Here is a 22473-nt window from a genome sequence, read left to right as displayed (position 1 = left end):
AGCTATTCCCAGATAACTGTTCAAAGGCCTGTGTCATTAGTTGAATACTGATTGTTGCTTCAATATAACATACTGACATGACTTTGAGAGACAGTTGAAAAACCCTTTAATTCTAGAAAATGAGTTGATGTTTTTTAGTTTGCTCTTAGAGCAGGTTCTGGTAATACGTGGTTTTTATGCATGATCAAGGGATAGTTATAAACATACAACATATATAGGTAAAATAGTAACCCACATATGGTCCTTTAGTTTGGTACTTGTGCTGTATGTCTTGGAAATTCAGGCAAGGGGTCGAATTTCTTAGTATTCAATCACCAGTTAGTCATTCAGCAGGCAATATCACATTTTAAACGTAAAACTGCACACAAAGATTATGTCCTTCAGGTTGTCTTCCCAGTTTACCTCTTTCCAATTCTGACAATAGTGTGATTCATTAGAATCAAATATTCTTTATATTTCATTAAATGTATTGTCCCTCCTCTTTCCCACCCATGCTAATGGAACTTAGCAGTGGGCCTCACTTCTAGGAGTTACTACTGGGCTCTGTGAGTGGTATATGACCTTTATTTTGGTTGTTACAAGGTAGGGTATTGGGTTAGGGTTTTCCAGAGAAACCAGACAGATAGGTGGATGGATGGATGGATAGATAGATAGAGAGAGAGAGAGAGAGAGAGAGAGAGATTGATATAGATATATAACATGATGATGATATTTGTTATAAGGAATTGGATCCTTAACTATGGAAGCTGGGAAATTCCACCACCCCCTGTCTGAAAGCTGGAGACCCAGAAAAGTTGGTGGAAATACCAATCCAAATCTGAAGTCCTGAGCACCAGGGGTAAGTTTCACTCCAAAGGACTCCCAAGACCAATGTCCTAGCTCAACAGTCAGGCCGAGTGAACAAAGTCAACCTTCCTCTGCCTTTTTATCCTGTTCAGGTCCTCAGTGGATTGGATGACACTCCCACATTGAGGAGGGCATCTTCTTTATTATTCAGTCTACCAATGCAAATGCTAATCTCTTCCAAAAATATCCTGACAGACACAACCAGAAATAATGTTTAACCAGACATCTGGACGTCCTGTGGCCTAGTCAAGTTGACACATGAAATTAGCCATCAGAAGTATACAATTATATATGCAATAAATTTTTTTTAGCACAAAATAACAGTGGGCACGCTCTATTCAGTAACATTTGAGGAACTAGAACATCTATCCTTTGTGCCAAAGGGTATATCCAAAGAGTATCTGAAGAGAATATTGGTTCTTCTTGAAATTGGCCTCTGGATCCCTTGATGCAGAAATGGCGCACAGGTGGGGCAGAGGCCTACTTGTCACCTGTTCTGTCTCCAGCTCTGAAGTCTTTTAAGGAATATTGGTCTGATGAAGCTACACTCCCAGGACTCTGCAGGAAATGTGAACCCAAGCTCACCGCCACTTAGTAGTTATTGAAACTTAACCAAGAGAAAAAAATACTCAGTGCAATTGCTTAAAGAACAACTATTTTCCTGCTTTGGTTTCTGTGTCTTCCTCTCTCTCTACCTCTCTTTCTCTCTCTCTCTCTCTCTCTCTCTCTCTCTCTCTCTCTCAAATAAACATTATTTTTTTTTTAATGGGGCACCTGGGTGGCTCAGTCAAATAAGCATCTGACTTTGGCTCAGGTCATGATCTCATGGTTTGTGGGTTCAAGCCCTGTGTCAGGCTCTGTGCTGACAGCTCAGAGCCTGGAGCCTGCTTCAGATTCTGGGTCTCCCTCTCTCCCTGCCCCTCCCCTGCCCTCTCTCTCTCTCTCTCTCAAAAATAAACATAAAAAAATTTTTAATAAAAAATGAACAACAATTTTCCCCTTTTCTAGATAGCCTAAGACATGCCCCTAAAGCAGGTCCTGGCTAGTACTTTAAACATCATAAGACCTGAGATAATGGTGCCTCCTCCTGCCATAGGCAACCTGAAATAAATCATTTTTCAAAATTACATAAAACACAAGTGAATGCTAAAAATGAAAATATCCTTCTTCTTGGTTTTCCAATTGGATTAAGTTTGTCTCTTTTTTTCATGGCAAATAATTTGCCACTGTCTTAAATACCAGCTTTGTCTGCCCATGTAGTAACCTAGCACTCTCCAGGAATTAAGCCAGATTAGCAAAGGGAGAGGTATCTACAGTGAAATATATTGACCCCCACCATCTATCACTTCTGCCAGTGGAACCGATTTTCATGAATTATTTCTTGGTAAGAAACCATCGATCTCTGCCAAGGGATCATTTTTATGAAAAGCTTATCATCACATATATCATAAGTATGTTGTTTAGGACACCATCATACAGGGAATTTATATTTTATGAGTTTTGTATATCATGGATTTTGTGAATCATGCAACCACCCAAGTTCCTTTTTCCAACCACCCATGGCTAGCACACAGGTAATATGACAGATGTCCTCTGTCTCCTCCATTTGGAGATCCCGCCCTAATTTTCTTCCATCTACTCACTCCACTTGTTATCTTTTTATCTTTCTATGCAACTCTCTAACAACCTTAATCCTCCATAAGACAATGAGTTATATATAAATAGGTTTATTTCTAGTTCCATAACATGATATACTTGTGGCTCTCATACAGTGATTCCTCTCCTAGGCAGGCAGGAATCTTGTGACATGAACTGAAATAAAATATGCTGGATTAATTTTTAAATACTTTTTATAACATTCATTTCATCTAAATGGTTATGTGGGTGATTTTTTAATTATTTTTCTTTATATATTTCTTAATTTCCAAAATTTCTTTAGTAAATACATATCAATTTTATAATCTAAAAAAACTAGAAAAATCAGGGGCACCTGGGTGGCTCAGTCGGTTGAGTGTCTGACTTCAGCGTCAAGATCTCACGGTTTGTGGGTTCGAGCCCCACATCGGGCTCTGTGCTGACAGCTCAGAGCCTGGAGCCTGCTTCAGATTCTGTGTCTCCTTCTCTCTCTGCCCCTCCCCTGCTCATGCTTTGTCTCACTCTGTTTCCCAAAAACAAATAAATATAAAAAATATATATTTAAAAACAAATAGAAAAATCATTCACAATAGTTCTATGTTACGTAATTATATAATAAAAACATGAAAATTCTTCATTCAGATTTTGGGAAGCTAACATAAATCAGTGTGACATTTAAATTTCAGTGTAGGTTTACCTAATATGTTCAGCATTTCATACTTCCCAGTGACTCAGTATGAATAACCAAATGATTTTAAAATTATTCCTGAGATCCGTTTGTATTTTAATTTGAACAAATTATATTACAAACGTCCAGTTTTAAGCATGTTTTGAGTCCTAGATATTGCTTTATGGACACCTTATCTATGATAAGATTGATAAGCCTTGTTATGAAAAAAAAATCCAAATAGTCCAAGTGGGCTGTAATGCTGTGAGTACTACCCAGGGGAACACCTTTGATTCTTAGAGATTAGATGGAAAAAGTAAATGTCATCGGCTCCCACTGAATCCCACCATCAATCTGGGAGATGTCAAGGCACTAGGTAAATAGAAAAAAATGTAAAATAAATATCTTCAGAAGTTCCAAAGGCTATGATGTAAATGTTTTCAAGACAGAAAAATCACACTTTCATATGAACTTCAGCATTCTGCCTGCTATAGTAAGTTTTAACATCCTATCCACCCAGTGGAAGTTTTGGTTAGAGGGCCAACCACATGAAATCTCAGTCTGGTGAGGATTCAGGATTCCAACTGTGAGTCTGTCTTAAGAGAAGAGACAACTGAGCATTCTGAGAAGCAACGTGAAGAAGCAGAAAGAACATCGGGAGGGAGGCAGGAGACCAAACTTGATGATTTGCCCAAGTAATTTTACCACTAGGAGCCTTGGTTTCCTTTTCTCTACTACGAGGAGATTGGATTGTGTGATCTTTGACGATCCTTCCATAACTGCAATCCAACAAATCCCTCAGTTGCGATAGTGTGTCAGTAGCCATCAAATGGTCATTAACTCTGGTTACCAGTCATTGTGCTCCTACACAGAAAATTGACCTCATTCGTGTCCCCTTGGATTTAAAATTGCTGGTGATAAAGTCCCTAGAAGTAATTATTCCTGCTACCCTGGTGTGCAGCTCCAATTTGTGGCAATTAGGTACGATTAGTCATAGTTTTCTTATCCTTTCACTCTTTTGGCTTTAGCGTTCAGAAAGGGCAGGCATTCCAGAAAGTCACTGTGCATCAGAATACGTACATCTGGGCTTCCAATAAAGAATATCTCTCAATTTTTCTTGATAATTATGGAGAAGGGACGGGCCCTTGTTTTCTACATCGCTAGTAAAATTGCCCACAACTCAGGCTGGCAGAATTTTTGCCAAAAATAGAGAAATAAATCAAAAGGAAATCCTAGAGGACCTTGAGATTAATTTTATGTATTTTATTTTAAAATTACCCCTGATAAATATTGCTATTCTTTGAGGTTTCAGCTGTTATCCTATGGCTTGTCTTTCTGTTTTCATTTCAGCAGATAATTGCCTGCCTCAGGGTATTGTGGTTTTGTTTTTGTTTTTTTTTTTATAGACAGAGATTTCTCATATCAGATTTTAAGTGCTTTCTGAAATTAACTCTTGGGCTCCCGTTTTGGTACAGCCAGGAATTAGGATCTAGTGAAGCCTATATGGGAGTGTTATGGGTGTCTCCTCTTTTCTGCTTTCTCCAAATATGAATACTAGGTTCTTGATGTGCTGCAGAGCTTATTAGGAAAATAATACTGCATGTACAACATTGAAACATACTGTCTAGTTGTACATTCTACAGACCTTGTCCCTTTCACGTGTACCACCAAGTCTGTAGAAAAACATTAAGCTAGCACAGTTAAAGTGGTAAAAAATAGGTGCTACGTAAACATCTATTGATAAGATCAATGAATGAATGAACACATGAAGGTATTTTCATTGATATCTTCTTTTTTAATGTTTATTTTTGAGGGGTTGGGGAGGGGCAGAGAGAGAGGGAGACACAGAATCCGAAGCAGGCTCCAGGCTCCGAGCCGTCTGCACAGAGCCCGATGTGGGGCTTGAACACATGAACTGTGAGATCATGACCCGAGCCGCAGTTGGATGCTTAACAGACTGAGCCACCCAGGCGCCCCTTCACTGATAACTTTTAAGTGACGCACAGAACACTCTCACGGTGCAGAGAAGCTATAAAGCGAGCTGTTTGGTTGGTCAATAAAATAAAAACATTTAGCCTTAGCTTTCAATATCCTCACCAGGATTGTTAGAGTGTCAAATTATAAATGAATGTGTAGCCTTTCTGGACCTTTTCATATTGGGTATCTGTGACTTTAGAGGGCCTTCATAGGGGAAAGTCACTAAAGAGTATTTAAACTAGCAGAAAAAGAAAGTGGCTGAAAGATATTTTTAGAGATCATTTTTGTCCCACAGTCCACAGGCCATTACAGCAGAGCCTCAGGGTTGGACTCTGGTCCCCGGACATTTCAAATAAGCAACAATAGTTTGTTTTTCAAACAGCTACAGAAGAAGAGCTAAAAACTTGTGAACTGCCCTCTCATTTTAGTCCACATGAGGGATAGATATTAGGTTTGAAAAACAGAGTTTATTTAACTGCTAAGGAAATTAGGCCCAGAGTAACTGGGACTTGCTTAAGATCACACGGCCACCAAGGGCAGAGTCACTAAATTATCCACCGTGCCCTGTTATCCAACACGTGTGACCACCAATGCCCTAAGGCCACAGTTCTCAGCTGGGAGTGACTTTGCCCTCCCAGAGGGTGTTTCACCATTGCTGGAGACATTTTTGGTTGTCACAGCTACAGGGTGGGTGCTGGCATTGAGTGGGTAGCAGCCAGGGATGCTGCTTAACGCCCAGTAATGCACAAGACAGCCCCCCGCCCCCAGCAAGCTATCATCTGGCCCAAAATGGCAATCGTGCAAAGCCAAGAAACCATATCTAGACAATAAAGCGAGGAACAACAAGAATTCTTTTTTGGAAGGCTGGAAAGGGCAGTGGGGTGTGACAAATGAGCCGATAGAAGTCTTCCTTAGTCCCTGTCCCTTGATGTCTGTCACAGGACAGTCTCCTATTTGACACTTCACAAGTGTGTAAAATGAAATTAATGGAAGAAAATGCATATTTGGGGGACAATCAGTCAAGGACGTGGTGGGAGCCATCTGGACACCTAACCTTTCTCGTCTCGGAGCTTTCCCACACTTTTTCATCTCTAAATTCATAAGAGGATTAAATGACCAAGCACCCAGCTCATATATAGCATTTAGTAAATGTTAGCTACGACCACTGTCTAATTTCATCTTCCCAGGAGAGAAGAACTAGTATCCTAGTTTTATAGATGAAATAACTGAAATTCAGAGACTGTCTTGTAGCGTCATCAACAGCAGCAACTTCAGAGCAGAAAAGGGCTGAGGCAGGGAGTGGGCGTATCTCCCCACCGTCTCCCCACCACGCCACCCTGGCTCTCTTCTCTTTCGCACACATGCCCGCCTCACAAGTAGGACATGACTACAGCATGAAAACTCTCCCTGGACACGCGGCTCACAGTTTGTATTTTAATTTTTACTTCTCTTTTAGCAACAACTACAAAAACCTGTAACATTTAAGCTGTTTCAGAACAAATAAAACCTTGGCTTTTCTTTCATACTGTATGTCGCTTATTTCATGCATTGTAATGGCCCATGTTTTACCAAAGTTTAGATGATAATGCAGCCCCACACTGAAGTGATGAACGGCAAAGGGAAACACAGTTAACTTCACTGTAAAGAAACCTGGTGTACATTCCTTTACTCAAGTGATCAAAGTTAACTTACCAATACTGGGCTAAACACCATTTGCCTCCTAGTATCATGCACTGAAAACACTTTGTCCCTTAAACTATATTCCCACCAAACAAAGCCTAAAATATCAGGAAAATCGAAATTGTTCCATTCCCTTCGAAAATACCAAGGTCATAAAGATGAAAACATGGAAGAGGCACTATTCCAATTTTTAAAACAATTAAAGAGACACGGCTACTAAATATAATGTGTGAGCCTGGATTGGATCTTGGACCAGGAGGGGCAATAGCTATAAAGGACTTTATTAGAACCATTGGTATAATTTAATACAGACTTGGATCATATAACGGCATTTTATCAGTGTTAATTTTTCTTATGTTGCTCTCTTTACTGTAGTTAGGTAAGAGAATGTCGTTATTCCTAAGGACATGAAATATTTAGAGTTAAAGACAGTTGTAATATTGGTAAACCAGTTCTCTGGAAACAAATAATAGTAAGTCAAAACCCTAGTTTAGTGTCTGTTTATTTCTGTGGTGGAAATGCTCCCACCACGAATAATTTTAGAAGTCACTGAGTACAGAATTGGGAAGACAAATGCACTGTATATTATGTATATTATTTTAATTATAATTATAATTATGTAAATTACATATATCATAAATTCTATTTATATATAAATGTATATGATTTAACACATGTAACCTACACATACATTACACTATGTATACTCACATATGTATTATACATGTATATGTGCATCTATACATGTATTATATGTATAATCTATACATGTATTAAGTGAGATAAAGCAAATATGGAAATACACTAATAGAGATTATAAAGGGATTCATGATAATGAAGCAGAAAAAACAGGGAGATTAAGGCAAAAGAGCACGATTTAAGAATTAGAGAAATCAGTGACTCATTGAAAAGGAACAACATAGGGGTCTCGTGATAATTCTTTGTATTACGCGTGAAACTTTTCTGTAAATTTAAAATTGTACCAAAATAGTAAAGTTCAAAACCTATAGATTGTTACAAAAAAATGTTTCTCCAGGTTATTGGGATGTTGGCAGTGTTTTAGGGAAGCATTAAACACTGATTACAACCTACAGGAAGCACATTTTGATGCTAAGCTTTGGAGACATTGAGAAAATTACTTAAAGTCAGTAATATTTCATCTTCTGTGGGGGGTTAAATGTTAAAATCGATGAATATGTTGTGGCTTTAAAAACACTCTTGGGATGCCTTAAGTCTTCCGTTAAGACAGTACAGTACTGGCCTTCGCTGAGTCAAGCCCAGCCAGTATTTGCTTCTTTAATAGAAACCCAGATGGAGAAGTTTAAGGACCATATTTTAATTTAAAAAAACAAACACTTCCGGGGTACCTGGGTGGCTCAGTCAGTTAAGCGTCTGACTTCAGCTCAGGTCATGATCTCACGGTTTGTGAGTTCAGGCCCCGCGCTCGGGCTCTGTGCTGACAGCTCAGAGCCTGGAGCCTGCTTCGAATTCTGTCTCCCTCTCTCTCTATCCCTCCCCGACCAGTGCTCTGTCTCTCTGTCTCTCAAAAATAAATAAATGTAAAAATAAAAAAAAATTTTTTTTAAACAAACACTTCCTAACCCTCTGAATACTGGGACCACACTTAGCACTGAGAGATACTCACAACATAAGAGATGACTGGGCACATAGCCAACTAAAGAGATAACACATTCATTGCTCCCATACTCCCAGGCATATGCTTATGGAGAAGAATGGAACATGAACACAATTCAAATTCCTCTCTCTCTCTTTTTCTCTCTCCTTCCCTCCCTCCTTCCACTCCTTCTCTCCCTCCCTAGCTCTCTTGTTCTCCCCCACCTGGCAATTATAAGTTTCAGAGCCAGAATTATTTGAACCCCTCTACCAAGGGTTATTCTCTTTTCCCACCTCACATCTGTCTCTAGAGGATGCCAGAATGGAGGACCACTTTCAGGAGACCCTACATTCAAAGGCTAAAGAGGAAGAGATAGCAACACCAGACAAAGATGGGAGGAGATGGAGATTCATCCAACTTCCTGGAGCTAAGAGAGCAGAAGTTGTTACTGAACAGTTCCAACCGGTGTAAGAAAAGTCTGGAAAGGGAAGACTGGAAAAGATCAGAGGACTGAGCCACTAGGTGATCACGTGGCCCATCAAAAACGAGATGTCAATAGAGTAATAAGAGCAAAAGCCAGTGGAGAGCAAAGGAAGTAGGGTGGCCCCACTTCTGTTAGGGTGGCCTAACAGATTCTGTGTGTTTGTTTTCCAGACCTTTCCCCTTATTCTTCTGAGTTCGCCGTGCACATCACAAAAAATGGTCTCTTCACCAGGGTAGCGGTGCCCCTAAGACATTCTTTAAGTTATTTGGGTCCATTTGCAGTGTGAAGCTTTGCTCATGTGATTTGTGACTTTGGGGGGAAATAGGACTTGAGGGAAAGCCAGCTAGTCTGTGCAAACCAGTTTTTATTCGCAGAATGGGAAGTATAAGGCTCATGGGGAGCCTACTGTAGCGTCTCACGGGATCAGGGCAGAGCCCTCAGGACTGACTTGGCCCATCAGATAACATCTAAGGAGCACATTTCTCCCCCACTTTGTGGGATTTCCTCCCACAACACACGACACTCCTACTTGTTGTCATGGGCTGGTTCTTCTACATTCAGCAGACAGCAGTTCCAAAAGTGGGACATTGTCCGCACACGGTGTGCAGCCTTCAGTCTCCCACAGTGTGCCCCCTGTGATGCACTGTAACAAATAAACTCATTATCAGCTTGATAAAAGCCACCCCTCCCCCTCAACCCCATATTTCTATAATTATGAACATTTCATTAGTAAATTACTGGTTAGCTCGCTTAAGTCAGAAGCACTGTCAAGAGAGCATTTGTTGCCCTAGCTTTAAATCGCTCAAATAAGCAAACAAACAAGAAAACGGCAATATCTTTAGCAAAGATCACAATAATATGATAGAATATATACACTTCTGCTTTGGTAACTAAAACACAAAGCTGATGTTTTTAAAGAAGTAACAATGGTCAGGGGGCGCCTGAGTGGCTCAGACATTTAAGCGCCCGACTCTTGATTTCCGCTCAGGTCATGACCTCATGGTTCATGGGATCCAGCCCCGTGTTGGGCTTTGGGCTGACAGCATGGAGCCCACTTGGATTCTCTCCCTCTCTCTCTGCCCCTCCCATGCTCATATTGCTCATGTTTCTCTCTCTCTCTCTCTCTCTCTCTCTCTCTCTCTCTCAAAATAAATAAATAAATTTTTAAAAATAGAAGTAACAATGGTCACTTTTAGAAAAATCCTGTGTCCCTCTAAAAGACTACAGATAGCCCGTTCCCCACCCATCTGACAATCACCATGCTCATGATTGTTCTCTTCGCTACTCTGTGCCTCACCACTCTGCTGCAATTCTTTAAATTGAAAACTTCCTTCTCATTGCAGACAGTGTGACCAGATTTTTGGTTCAAGAAAATAACATCAAAATATTTGGATGCAGGCAAGCTGACTACCACACACCAGAAAACTGTAAACTGTCAATCAATTTTGCTCTTGCTGAAATTTTTTTTGCAAACCTGCGTTTTATTGAAATTCAGAATATTCTTCTCAAAACACTATCCAGTATAATAATTAAATGTTGACACCATTTTCCAAAGTGGCTTGTGCATTAGCGCTCTTTCTCCCACTCTCTCTCTCTCTCTCTCCCCTGAGCATCTTTCTGGAAATATTATTAAGTATAATATTTGAATAAATGGTCGTGCAATTCTGGCAATATAGGAGCTCTGCTTGGTCATGCTAATCTTTCTTCCTTTTCTCTCTAGCAATATATTTGGGTTTTGTTCTAGTTTCCTAGGACTGCCATAATAAAGTACCACAAAGTGGTATATAAATAGAAAAAAAAGTGGTTTTATATAAAAATTTTTTATCTTACTATTCTGGGCACTGGAAGTCCAAAATTAAGGTATTGTCTGGGCCATTCTCACTGAAAGGTTCTAGTGGAGAACCTGTTCCGTGTCTGCCCCAGGTTCTGATGTCACCTGTCATCCTCGGCTTATAGCTGCACAACTCCAATTTCTGCCATCTCCTTATAGAGTTCTCCCTGTGTGTCTCTCTCTGTGTCCAGATCTCCCTCTTCTCATGAGGACACCAGTATGCAGCCACACCCCAGCAGACTCAAAGCCTAGGCTGGGTGGTTCAGTGAGGCCAAAGAAAAGATGTAGAGATAGCAATCAACGCACAGGTTTATTGGGGGAACTTACATACAGAGAGTCCAGGAGCGGCCGACTGGACAAAGCATCGAGTCATGGGACTAACATGCAGCAGGTTTCTACATCATAGCCACTCAGCCTAGTGACTATCAGTGGCCTTCCCCTCCTTGAACGGCCACAATTTCCAAGAAGATCAAGGCCTGCCACCTGAACACTCTTCATTACAAGGGAGATGCTCCAGGGTCAGCCACCCCCCAAGCTCCTAATCTTGAACACTGACCAGCATGTTCTTCTGCACATTCTGCTTGATGGGAGGGAGGAAAGGATTGCTACATTCTCAAGGCAGTGATTTAACAAGCACATTCAGGATGTGCTTGCACAAACTAGCTACCCAGCGTGTACCACACGGCTACATCAGGTTAGGACCCACCCTAATGACCTTATCTCAACTTGATTCACATGCAAACATCCTATTTCCAAATAAGGTAACATGTGCAGGTGCTGCAAATTAGGACTTCGACATGTCTTTTTTTGGAGGGGACACAGGTCAACCTAGAACAGATCATCATCACAATACAGTTAATAACCCTTGTTAGAATGGTCACATCAATACTGCCCAGTTGAAACTTCAAACTACTAGCTAGTGGATCAACTTTTTCTTTTGTTTTTGGTTTTTTTTTGTTTTCTTTTGTTTCTTTTGTTTTTTCTTTTGTCCCAGGATGGTGGACATCATGTGGTATTCAGCCACTACATAAGTATCTCAGCTATGTGGAGTTCAGCACCCGACATCTGGAAACGTCTAGCGTTTAATTCTATTACTTCCATTAATTCCATCTTTTGGTCACCGTGTAGTCCTAATCTGTTTCACTTTGTAATACTTACAAGGACTCAAAGTTGTAGGAGTTCTCAGAAGCCTAATACATGTATGAAGCAAAATTATAACTAACCCTTCATGCAGCTTCTGCTGTCCACCTGTTGTTTTCACTTTTTATTTCAAAAGTAATACATATTCATTGCAATAGATCAAACAATATAGAAGAGTATAAAAGAGTTATTACTAATCTCTTTCTCCCATGTTCAGCCCAGACCCATGAAGTAACAAACAGAATCCTTCCACAGCTTTTCAATGCTCATAAATAAACATAAAAGGATATATGGTCATATAGGATTTTTTCACATTTATCAATAAAAAGACTTGGTATGCATATTAACTTACGGCTTGATTTTTCACTTGATGTAATCACAAATGCATAGATTTATGCATAGATTTCATGCATTTTCATATCAATATAGTAATTCCTAGTATTGCTACACCATAATTTATCCAACCATTCTTAAGCTGGAAGTTCAGATATCAGAAATTTCCTGCCACAAACCTGCTTGTCCTTACCTGCTACTACAGCTGTAGCTTACAAGTTGAATTCCTGGGCCAAAGGACAGTTTTAAGTTTTTTATGAGATTACAGCAATTCACATTCCAACCAATAATGCGTCTTCTCCCCACACCCTTACCAGCACTGAAGTTATCGATACACTTTCCTGAGTAAATGTTCTCGTATTTTATTTTTCGTTAAGAGTCTTCAGTGCTTGCTTGTGGAAGTCACATAGCACACGACACAGCAAACGCACAGGTTTTCCCATTAAAGGCATCTATTCTCTCTGTAGACAGAGTCAGGTATTCTCGACCAAGTGTTGTCGACCCTACGCATCTGCTAAACACAGGACCTCCACTGCACCCAGTCAAGTGTACTCCAGGCCAATGTTGCTCCCCTGGCTAAAGAAAGTCTCAGTTCACACAACCTCCTACTAGAATGTAGTCCCGGAAATGACTGGAACTCTTTAGAAGTTGTATGCCTTTTGGGAGTCTCGTCCCACAGTCTAAGCAGTTCATCCAAATACCTCCCAACCACAGTAGTACTTTCTCCATTTTATTACACACATATTAATTAATATCCTGCCTTGATTCAGAAGGTTAGACAATTTTCTACAACATTGTTGATATTGATATAAATCCTGATGAAAAGTTCAGAAACATTTCTGCTGCCCTTCAGAAAAATCAAATTGTCCTAAAATGTTTAAACTCTTTCACTGGCTTTCTACTTGTCCCATCCATCAATATAACTATGCCCTTGGTATACTTTCTGTTGAAAATTATTCTAGTAATGAGTTAGATTTTGAAATTTTTTAACAAAGATTTCCAGATTTTCTAAACTAATCTGAAAACGGTTCATGAACATTTGCTTGTCATGTTTCAATCAAATATAAAATAGATATATAAGTAGACGTATTTGATATCATGTCAACTGAAAGTTTTTTTGAATATTAGGAAAGTAGCATGCTGAAAATTGTGGATTTATAACTTGCCTTGAAGTTAAAAGAGATATTTAACAATGTAAGTAAACTTACTGAATTTTGTATATGACTACAATTTCAAAATAATTTAGAAAAGTAACAAAGAAATCCATAATTATTTTCCAAATAACAAGTTCTAGAAAATCTAATAAAAACATAGCTGAAATGTAAAATTTGCATATAAATTTAGACTTCATATTTCAAAGCTGGTAAATATATTGTAGAAAAGGAGCTTTTTATTTCAATTTATGCATACCTACAAGGGCATGAAAGTTTAAATGAACAGAACAGAGATGTTTCAACATTGGTTTGACTAATTATTAGCAAGCTACTTATTTCCAAGGTGTCCTCTGGCCATTTCATCAGTAATAGTTTGTATATACTACAATTATTAAAGGAGCTAGACTTTATTTATAAAGGCATAAGGTTGAATCACACAGGACTGAATAATTTCACTATTTAGTTTGTCTCTAAGAATAGAGAGCCCAAGAATAGTAAATAACCAAAGATACCATTCCGTTTAGCATGGGGCCCATTTAAGCAGGTGCACTTTGTTTTTACAATGACTTGATCTTTCCAAATAATTTGATTGATCCTGAAATACATATAGATACAGTACTTAAGGGAAAAACTATTTCCTCCCCTCATGGATTCCCCCTGTCTGTTTGGGGCAAAGACAAGTGCCCGGTTTCTTCATAAGGAAAGGGTAAGTTTGGTGCTTTAATGAATGACGTGCGAAGGACTGATGAGAGAACCCAGCAACGCCTTATAGAATCGAGTGCTGTATAAAGTAGAGCAACATTTATTAAGCTTTTGAAACTGCACTGCTTCCTTAAAAATGAATCACAAATTTAATTGAAAAGCTAAATTGGAATAGTGACAGTAATAGCACCGAAAATAACAGTGAGCAAGTTCAGTCCCATCGCAGCCCCATTACCAGGGTATGTGGTTAAGCTAAAAAGAAAAAAGGGAGGAAAAAAAAAAAAAAAAGTATACGTCCTGCTCTCAGCTCTCAGTCCCTCTGTGCATCAGCTTTATACTTAATGGCTGGCTGCCATCCAAGAAGCTGTTCCAGGCCTGACACGATCACCACAGCCTACAGAGAAAGAGCAAGTATCTCTCACAGGACATAGGTGAGGAAAGTAAGTTTCTTTCCTGGAATTACCATCAAACTTTTTCCTGCAACTGTCTGACCTGAATTGAGTCTCTTCACCCATTGCTGTGGCTAAGGAGATGGGGCTGACATCAGCCAGCCCCCACCTCTGGAAATGGCTGTATAGGCAACTCTACCCAAACTAAAAGGCTAAGAATGAGGTAGCATTGGCCAATATGTGACCAAACTATGATTTCCAAGCTCGATATTGGATTTAAGCAATATTGTCTATGGTCCATTTAAAAGTGTATTCATATTCATTTCTACTCTTCATTCTGTCATTTGAATGTATTTCTTCTCTGAAATTAGCACGTTATTTGGTTAATTCTCATCTTTCCTAATTCTCAGGTTTATTTGATCTTGGATGAGTTTTATGAAAAACAGAATTGTAAGATGAAAAGGTGGTGCTACGGTCTGAATGTGTTCCCCGACCCAACTGCCCTACTGATCCTCCAAATTCATATGTTGAGTTCCTGAACGCCAAAGGTGATAGTGTTAGAAAGAAGGGCTTTTGGGAAGTGACTTGGCCATGAGGGCAGCGCCCTTATGAATGGGATTAGTGATTTTACAAAAGAGGCTCCAGAGAGATCCCTAGCCTCTTCCACCACATGAAATCACAGGGAGAACAAGAGGTCCCTGACCAGAACACAATCATTCTGGCACCTCGATCTTGGACTTCCCAAACTCTAGACTGTGAGAAAAAAATTTCTGTTGCTTATGAGTTACAGTCTGCAGTATTTTGTTATAGCAGTCCAAAAGGAATAAGACAGATGGTATTAATGCATTTTCTAAATCAAGAAATTCACCAAGGATCTTCAGTTAGTTTAGGCACCAAAAAAAAAATTTTTATTGAAAATAAGAATTATTTGCATTTTTGTTTTTCAGGATTTAACATCATATCTCTGATTATGTGCCTGTGTGCCCACCTAAGGGACATAAATGAGTCCCAGTTATTAAAAAGAAATGCACTTATCTAGGTTCTGTAGTTCCTTTTAATTGTTTCTGTAAGAGTTTGTGTTTGGAGGGAACAGTGAATGCAAAGGATCTCAACAGCTGATGAAACCCCTTTTTCAATTTTTTCCAGAACTGCTGTTGTTTTTTGGAAAGCATTTGACCACCATCTGCCCTCTGCCACTAGGGCCCCAACAGCTGCATCTTGCAATGTAGCACAGCAGCAAAGACAAAAGTTTATACCACACACAACTGGCTGTCATAACGGGAGCCTGTGGTCCAGTTATACAGTCCATTAAAAAATTCAAACATTTATACCCATATTAGGCTTCCTGGCTATCTGGTTCATGCCAGCTCCTCCCTGGGGCAGCCCTGCTATGACTCATCGCCTACCCCAGGGAGCCCAGCCTAATTTACTGCTTTACATCCCCAGCCTCATTCTTCCCGCAGACGTTCTCATCCAGATACCACTGCTGTACTGAAGGGGTAGGCTGGAGCTAAGGATGGAGATACCTTCGTGATCTCTCGTTCACTTAGAGCTAGTTGGGTTATGTTGGAGTAGGGGCCTTTCCCAAATCCCCAAGACATGCACGAGGGCAGTAAACTCCACTCATATTTCTCTGGTGTTTGCTCTTCTCAACAAAAAAATGGCGGTCATAAACAGTATTGAACAAGCAGCATTGCAAGAGCCAGGGTGGAACCATCTAGTATCTTGTTTGTTCTCATTTTAATCATCTGCCCACTTAACATATGCATGAAAACTTAATCATTTCCAGCCTGAGGCTTTTAGACAGCAGCAATGGCAGACAGCAGGAGAGTCTTGAAAACTGTGAAGCCAATGTAAATTTAATGGGTCAAAACAAATTTCTTAGCACCTGTTGGTCTTTAAAGACTCTTAGCAAGCCATTCCTCTTCTTCCCAGGGGACTTGAAGACAGCTATTCCTGGATTATTTGGATTTTTCATGGTCTTTTAGCCACTATTCAACAAGTATAATAAAGCACCACATTCATTTATTCTAATAGTAATAAAAAGCATGGATCAGTGCCTCCTGAGACTTGAATTCCAAACAGAAATGTTTTGTAGAAATTCAATACTCATAAAGCTGATTTCTACATATTGATTTTATATGAACTTCAAAGTGCATAAAAAGTAGAAAGTGGAATTTTAAAGAAGATACGCACAAGGTGGTATGAACCCATTCGAAAAGATTTGGAAGAGGCTTGCTGTTTTTGTTTTTGCCTTATTTGGTTTTGTTTTCCAGCATTCTAGGAGAAGGCGTATTCCCCCAGAGCAGAAATTGTTTTTATCCCATTTAGGACACTCCATCCATGAGATAATTGAGTAGAATTGGATTTAGAAGGACCGTGGAAAGGAAGAGTGTCTTACTGGTCATAGCAATGAGTTCCTTTTCCTCTGGTGCAGATTTTTGTTGTTGTTCCTGTTATCCTAATAACAACAGCAACAGCAATCATGATGTCAACAATAGCTAAGTGTTTTGAGCATTGAGGTTCATGCTGGGCATTGTGCCAGCATATATATCATCTTTATGTATACCTTCTGTCTTAAATCTCATCACAGCCCTGTAATGCAGTTACTTCCATTATCCTCATTTTATAGAGGAGGTAATTGAGGCAAGGGGAGGCTAAATAACTTCCTCCAGTGCATACAGCTAGTAAGTGGCAAAGCGGGGATTTGCATCCAAGTCCCTCCCACTACCCCCTCTTCTGACCCAGAGTTCATTTTCATCCACTGGCAATTAATATCTCACACTAATATTTTTTCATCTTTCCCTGATGATAAACCTAGCATCAGGTATGTAAAGACCGTCTTTGGGAAGCAACAGATCTCATTCTTTTCAGCTTTCCCACTGTGTCTTATTTAAAAATTTCCCCAAAGTATCAGAGAAAAAGCCCTTCCTGTCATTGGGTAGATTAAAATGGCAAGACGAGGTGCCTGGGTGGCTCAGTCGGTTAAGCGTCCGACTTCAGCTCAGGTCATGATCTCACGGTCCGTGAGTTCGAGCCCCGCGTCGGGCTCTGGGCTGACGGCTCAGAGACTGGAGCCTGCTTCAGATTCTGTGTCTCCCTCTCTCTCTGCCCCTCCCCTGCTCATGCTCTGTCTCTCTCTGTCTCAAAAATAAATAAAAATATTTTTTAAAAAAAGCTAACAGCTTTAAAAAATAAATAAATAAAATAAACGGCAAGAGTGTTTGAGTACATTCCTTAGACCACTCCTTTTTTTTTTTTTCTTTCATCTAAGGACCATCTAAAATCATTGCCAAGTAAAAACAAATCATTAATACTGAGCTTGTCTTTCACTCATAATGAGATGACAGGTTTAATTGCTTGATACTGTCCCTGGTTGTCAATAGTAAGATTTCGTTCCCCATAGAGGAATAAAGGAGGGACAAGTTGTTTGTTTAAAGCTCCCAGAACATTTTTCATTTGTGGAGATGGATTTTGAATCTTTATTTCAAATCCGGTAATATGTTCACATACAGCATCTACTTATAAGTAAGCTAGAATGTGTACGTAGGTTAAGTTCCTCTCTTCTGAAATAAACTCTGAGTGAGGCATTTTAGACATGTAGATGTGTATTTCAACCAGAGATCGAAAGTAGGGGCATATTTGGAAGATCTATGATTTTCTGAGCCTTCCCCCCACCCCAAATATGAATTTAGACTGGGGTGCCCGGGTGGCTCAGTTGGTTGAGGGACCAACTCTTCATTTTTGCCTTAGGTCCTGATCTCCCAGTCATGGAACTGAGCCCTATGTTGGGCTCCTGCTGAGCGTGGGCCTGCTTGGGATTCTCTCTCTCCCTCTCTCTCTGTTCCTCCCCTGCTCACACACTGGCACTCTCTCTCTCTCTCTCTCTCAAAATAAATAAATAAACATTTAAAAAATAAATTTAGATGGCCACACATTGCCATCTTTAAGACTGTATGATGCAGGTTTTGGAGAATGCACTGCCAAACACGGGATGCCCTACCTTACCTGTGAAGATGAGTATGCTTCCAGATGATATGCAGGTTTGTGTTCTAACTCGTCCTGGGAAACAGAAGTCTAAACTCCGAGGAGCAGTGGAGACATGATCAAAGCATCTCCTATCTGAGAGAGGGAAGTGAGACCTTTCTCCTAAGCCAAGGTTTAGGAGAGAGATGGCTTCTGGAGGTCTCTTGTGAAGGGTCATATCAAATAAACCTTCCAACTAGTGAATTTCATGTTTTCTTTTTGCAATTGCCTGATGTTACCCTCAAGTCTTACGATTAAGACGTATTAGTTTTGCTTTGGATTAATTTAACAAGAAAAAAAAGCTGTTTCTTAGCTTGAGGAAAATGGAAATAAAAATCCTACAAAACCTACCAATCAGAGCTGCCTAGGGCAGTTGTCTGGGGCCAGGGACGGCAAGCAACAGCAAGCTGAAATAGAACAGACCAATCCTGGGAATTGTCTAGATATGTTTCCTATGTGTCACAGGGCTCTCATCTCCTACGTGGGATATTTCTGAGGGAAGGAAACTGGGCAGAGCTGGAGACTATCCTGTCCAAATGGCTTGCCCAACTCTAGAAAGGAAATTGACTCTCATCTGCTATAGACTGTCTTGCTTATAACAACAGAGTCTAAAGCTGGTTGAAGGAGAGGCCATGAAAGTGGAAGGGAGAGTAGGGTATTCTCATTTCCAGATCTGGGAGGCTGCCCCTACTGTTCTTAAAGGGAAGAACAATAATTCATCATTGAGTGTAACAACATCATGTGTTTATATAAATCGTTAAGCTATATTTTTTTTAAAAACCTAGCATTTGTTAGGAGTTACTATTCGTAGTTACCATATTAAATGCTTTTCACAAATTAAACTCCACATGGAGTAGATACCTCATGCAGTAGAGACTATCATTTTACAGGTGGCAGCCTGAGGCTCAGAGACATTCACCAATGTGCCCAAGGTCACACAGCCAAAAAGTAATGGAGTCAATTTGACTCCAGAGTACGATCTAATTTTCATTATACTCTACTAACTCTTGCTTCACTAAGCACTTCCCAACGTAGAAAATGTGTTTGATCTTCACACAGGCCCGTTAAAGTAAGCAGGAAATACGTGGTCATTCCCCATTTTTCATAAAAGGACATTGATGTTAGGGATGTCGCCCATCCCATCTTGCCTATTGAATTGTTGCCTAAGAAGGGAATACAGCCCTATTCTCTTGACTCCTGGTTCTTTGTTCCTGCCACTCACAACTGAACGCGACTGTATTTTTTTTTTCAATGTTTATTTATTTTTGGGACAGAGAGAGACAGAGCATGAACAGGGGAGGGGCAGAGAGAGAGGGAGACACAGAATCGGAAACAGGCTCCAGGCTCCGAGCTGTCAGCACAGAGCCCAACGCGGGGCTCAAACTCACAGACCGCGAGATCGTGACCTGGCTGAAGTCGGACGCTTAACCGACTGCGCCACCCAGGCGCCCCTGAATGCGACTGTATTAATGAGGCGTCTATGCAAACGCCACTCTGCTGGTTCATATAAAGGGGAATGGAACAAAACCCAGTCTTGACCCACCAGAAAACTAAAATCTGCACAGATACAAAATCATCTCTAACTTTTGTTCCACCAAGGATTATGGACGATCTGCTATATTGCACTGTTGTGGATGCCAGGGATGATTGATGATAAAAACAGCTCCTCCCCAGACCCAGCCCACGGGGTCAGAAAGGAGGTGGTCCTAAGAACACTTTCAATACCGCAGCATAGGGACTGTGGGGGAGACGGAAGTTCTTCATTCTGCCTCGCTGGTGTAGGGGGATACATACGGGTATCTGGGCAATCTTCACAAAAGAGGTAACACACAGGTGCATTTAAATGAGTACCTGGGAATTTGCCGGCTGAGCATGGCACAAAAGACATCCTAGAGTACAGACTGCACCTGTCAAGGCCCGGAGAAGGCAAGAACGGTGCAGCTCATTTGGAGAGAGCTTCAATTTAGTGGAGCATGGCCTGTTTTGGACCAGGTGGGGAGAGGTAGGACCGGCAAAGGTGGACAGATGTCAGGACCGGAAGAGCCTCATTCATCTGTTCCAAAGGCCAGTGAGGAGTAGGTTGTTGCCAAGAAGAGACAATGCAAGTGCCAGAAAGGAGGAGGCACGTGGAGCTTGTGGCAAAGTCTCCTTTCTAGTCTTCAGAGCCACCTTTCATTCCCAAAAGACAAAGTTGCTAATGTTTTTGTCGCTGTCACAAGGCAAACCATTTCACTCTGACCCGAACCAACTAACCCATGGGTCAGGGTCATCAGAATTGTCATAATCCACATCTGTGAGTGTTTGCCAGGATCACTTTGTGATGTCTACATTTGGACTCATTTTCTACTGCACCATCTGTTTAAAACTGATCCTCGCAGGTGGCTGGCTGCCTGTCAGATGCCTCACATTTTGTCATGTGCACTGCGAGTTAAAAGGAAAAAGAAGCTCTTAAAAGCATGTACTCCTGTGTCTTTATAAACCAGAATGAAAACAACTATTCACAAAGTCAATTACTTTGTACAGGGCTTGCACATACACAATACTTTTGTGCATGTGTGGGATGATCGGGGGGGGGGGTGTGCACTGGTGGCGAAGTGGGTGGGCAGGTGAAGGAGTATGCAGGGACAATCACAATTAAGAAAGGACAGGAGGGCACGTGGGTGGCTCAGTCGGTTAAGCATCTGACACTTGATTTCGGCTCAGGTCATGATCTCCTGGTTCATGAGTTCAAACCCCACATTGGACTCTGAGCAGACAGTGCAGAGCCTGCTTGGGATTCTCTCTCTCTGTCCCCCAACGCTGCCTTGCTCTCTCTCTCAAAATAAATAAACTTAAAAAAATAAGAAATATAATAAAAAGAAAGGACAGGAAAATTCACCTTCTATAATCTGATTGCTACAAACGCTTTACCTGCCCTCATTTTCAATTGGCTCAGAAAATCAATTAGAAGCCCGGATATTAGTAAGTATTGTGTATTATTTTGGCTCTTCTGTGTGATATGAAGGAGTCAAGAGGATTGTGTGCAAGCATGCATGCTTACTGATGTGTGTGTGTGTGTGTGTGTGTGTGTAGACAGTTAAAAGCACTGACCTGAAAATTCCACCAGCCAACAGATTTTTGTAGAATTTTTCTGCCCACCCAGACAGTTAATTATCCAAAAGCTAATTAGGATGTTAAATTTAACAGAACGCACCACTTCCAGAAAAAAGAACGGGTACGACAACCTAACACTTATATGTAATGATTGGTGAGGGGGAAAAACAAAACATAACAAAATATGTCAGTGAAGAAGTCTTAGTTTGCAGACTGAGGCAGAGGAATCCGATTTGACTATTTCTAAAATACGAACTAACCCGTGAGTGGCGACCCTATTCCCTGATTTAGGGTTTTCCATGGTCAGTCTCCACTGTGACCTCATAGACAATAACTGATCTTTGTTTTCTTCTGAGAAGAACAAGTAGGTGGTTGATTTAGAGGCTGTTGGGCTGGTTCAATTTTCAGAACAAGTGATTTATTGTGGCTCTTCCAGACTTGCTCTTTTAATAAGTTTTGTTTTGTTTTTAAGGAAGAGCAATGACAACTGGGCCTTCTGGTCCTTTGACGAAGTAGATGTCCTATTCTCACTTGTGCCCGGAAGAAGAAGAAAAATATTGGATCCTGCTGAAACCTAACAAGGACACAGAGCTGCGGTGTTGTGTTTGTTCCCGTTGAAGGTCAGCCTGCAAAAAGCTTGGCATCCAGGAAGCAATTCAATTCTGTTTAGGGATTGTATCTGGTAATTACACTCTCCTTAAATCTATGCCTGAGTTGTAAATCGAGAAGAAAACCTTCCAGCAGCCACCCCGTGATCCTTTTTAAAAGGGCAATTTCAAAAAAGTTCAAGAACCTTCAAGGTGCAGGTAATTCTTTGATATTTAGAAGGATTGCAATGAAAAGTCATTAGATTTCATTACGTGGAAAGAAGGATTCGTCCTTTAAAAAAAAAGAAAGAAAC

The 22473-nt window shown here is 40.4% G+C and overlaps 1 long non-coding RNA gene across 1 annotated transcript; it reads right to left on the bottom strand.

Moving 5' to 3' along the window:
- Positions 1 to 9250: 9250 nt before the first annotated feature.
- LOC109492465 lies at positions 9251 to 21199 on the bottom strand. The gene is made up of 3 exons (XR_002736639.2): positions 20331 to 21199; positions 10735 to 10988; positions 9251 to 9547 (listed from the first exon to the last, which is right to left on the bottom strand). It is a non-coding gene; the product is annotated as an uncharacterized LOC109492465 (long non-coding RNA).
- Between the last annotated feature and the right edge of the window lie 1274 nt (positions 21200 to 22473).

The sequence above is a fragment of the Felis catus genome, chromosome D2 (assembly GCF_018350175.1).
Source record: "Felis catus isolate Fca126 chromosome D2, F.catus_Fca126_mat1.0, whole genome shotgun sequence".
Lineage (NCBI taxonomy): Eukaryota > Metazoa > Chordata > Mammalia > Carnivora > Felidae > Felis > Felis catus.
Note: the sequence above shows the minus strand (reverse complement) of the source record. Positions and strands in the feature narration are given on the sequence as shown.